Genomic DNA, 2,616 nt, shown 5'->3' on the forward strand with positions numbered 1-2,616 from the left:
GCTTCTTGGCTCTCCCCAACAGGTCCCACTAATTCTGTCAGTGAATACAGCACATATCTTTAGAACCTAAATCAGATGACAAGATTTAACCATTAAGAGTATACTTATGAGAATAAACAGTGTGGTTCAAATGAAACTATTTCAGAAAATAGACATTTAGTTGCAAGTTATTTTATATTTAGTCTTGGATAATAAAACCAAGAACTGTAGAACTCACCATCTTATCATAGATGTTCTGGGTTTCAGATGAAGATAGGGAAAGGGACTTGAATAATGCTACTAGAGGTTGCAAGAGGCTTTCCAAACATTTCAGGACCACTTCAAGAGTACCCTATCTCTCCAAAGACATATTAGCTGGAGAAGTATTTGTGGGACTGGGTAGGAATGGTTCAGGAAAATTTGCTCCATCCTTAGGCCAGTAAGGTCAGGCTCTCAGCATCTCAGAGTAGGGGGGATGGAGGATCACAGAGGTGAAATGCCTTGCTCCACATCACACAGCTTATCAGCAGAACATCCAGCAATTAAACTGAATGCTCTGTTCTCCGTCCAGTGTGCTTTCCACCACAGCACACCCAACAGATGGACAATATATATTTTGAGTCAAAGTATCTGTATCTTAAACATAGCACTGTCCCTAAAATAAAAAAAGCTAAACCTGAAAAATGAAAGCTATGTATGTGAACTTGAGCAAAAGACTTATCCCTTCAGAAGGTAAAATTTCACTTCAACAAAATGGAACAATTTTATCTATCTCACACGGTTGACATCAGCTTATTCTACCTTGGTTTTAGCTTACAACCTGACAATCAAGTGCTTATTAAGTATTTCATTTACAGAAGTTCCCATCACAGCACAGTGGAAATGAATCCAACTAAGTACCATGAGTATGTGGGTTTGATCCCTGGCCTTGTTCAGTGGGTTAAGGATCCATTGTTGCCATAAGCTCTGGTGTAGGTCACAGATATAGCTTGGATCTGGAGTTGCTACAGCTGTGGTGTAGGCTGGCAGCTGTAGCTCTGATTAGACCCCTAGCCTGGGGAACTCCATATGCCATGGGTACAGCCCTAAAAAGCAAAAAAAAAAAAAAAAAGTATTTCATTTCCTTCCTTTCACTTTGCTATTGTTATTGTTTTTTACTGACCCAAAAATGTCCAGACTAGGACTTTCATTTATTTTTTTTTATTTTCCCACTGTACAGCAAGGGGATCAAGTTATCCTTACATGTATACATTACAATTACATTTTTTCCCCCACCCTTTGTTCTGTTGCAACATGAGTATCTAGACAAAGTTCTCAATGCTATTCAGCAGGATCTCCTTGTAAATCTATTCTAAATTGTGTCTGATAAGCCCAGGCTCCCGATCCCTCCCACTCCCTCCCCCTCCCATCAGGCAGCCACAAGTCTTTTCTCCAAGTCCATGATTTTCTTTTCTGAGGAGACGTTCATTAGACTAGGACTTTTAAAAATGTTCGCATTTTTTCACTGGAACCTGAAATGGATTATAACTACCTCCTCAGCAGTCTTTTCAGAACTAGTCTCAACACCCACAGCCTCTCTGTCTCTCCTCAGACCATATTGCCATGGTTCTTGAAAAGCCTGATAATGACGACATAAATAGAAAAGTTATGCTAGAGGAAATTCCAGAGATAAGCATTTATGAAAATGTTCACCTCAGGTTTTTTTTTCTTTTTTGGCTGCACCCACAGCATATGGAAGTTCCTGGGCCAGGGACTGAGTCTAAGTTGCAGCTGTGACCTATGCCATGGCTGCAGCAATGCTGGATCCTTAACCCACTCTGCTAGGCAGGTGATTGAACCTGTGCTGCCAGAGACAACACTGGATCTTTAACCTGCTGTGCCACAGTGGGAAGTCCATCAAGTTAGTGTTTTAAAAGGTAAAATAAATTCCACTGTGGTACAGTGGGTTAAGAATCTGACTGCAGCAGTTTAGGTCAATGCTGTGGCTTGGGTTCAATCCCTGGTCTGGTGCAGTGGGTTAAAGGATCTGGCATATCTACAGCTGTGGCATAGGTCACAACTACAGCTTAGGTTCAGTCCCTGGCCCAGGAACTTCCCTATACCAAGGGTGCAATCATTAAAAAAAAAAAAAAAAAGAAAAAGAAAAGAAAAAAAAGATGAATCCAATGTGATTTTAAAAAAAAGTGTACAGTAATAATCCTAAGGAAACTGGTTAAAACAACATCTATACATTGTTAGTGGCATTATAAACTGCATGCTATGAGTCAGCAGTCCTTGGATTTATGCTAAAACTATAACTCAAAATACTAATGTGATAAATAAACTAATTCACACTGCCTTGTTATATGTTCAATAAAAACTGAAACAAATTAATATCTCCATATTCTGTAATGTCTAAACACCAACTGGATAGATTATGTAGACAATAAAATGATAATCATGAAGACTGTGGCAACATGTGAACATAGCCATATTAGCTGTAGCAATAGTAGCTGCAAAAAATAAGAAATTTCTCTTTGGTATGATTAGAACTGGTCTTCAAGACTTTCCCCATGATCTTCCTCAAGCCTCCAGCTCTTTTTCCTTCAAACACCCCATCAAATCCCTGGCTTAAAGTGCACCTAGTTAACAACAGAC

This window comes from Phacochoerus africanus, chromosome 7 (assembly GCF_016906955.1).
Source record: "Phacochoerus africanus isolate WHEZ1 chromosome 7, ROS_Pafr_v1, whole genome shotgun sequence".
NCBI lineage: Eukaryota > Metazoa > Chordata > Mammalia > Artiodactyla > Suidae > Phacochoerus > Phacochoerus africanus.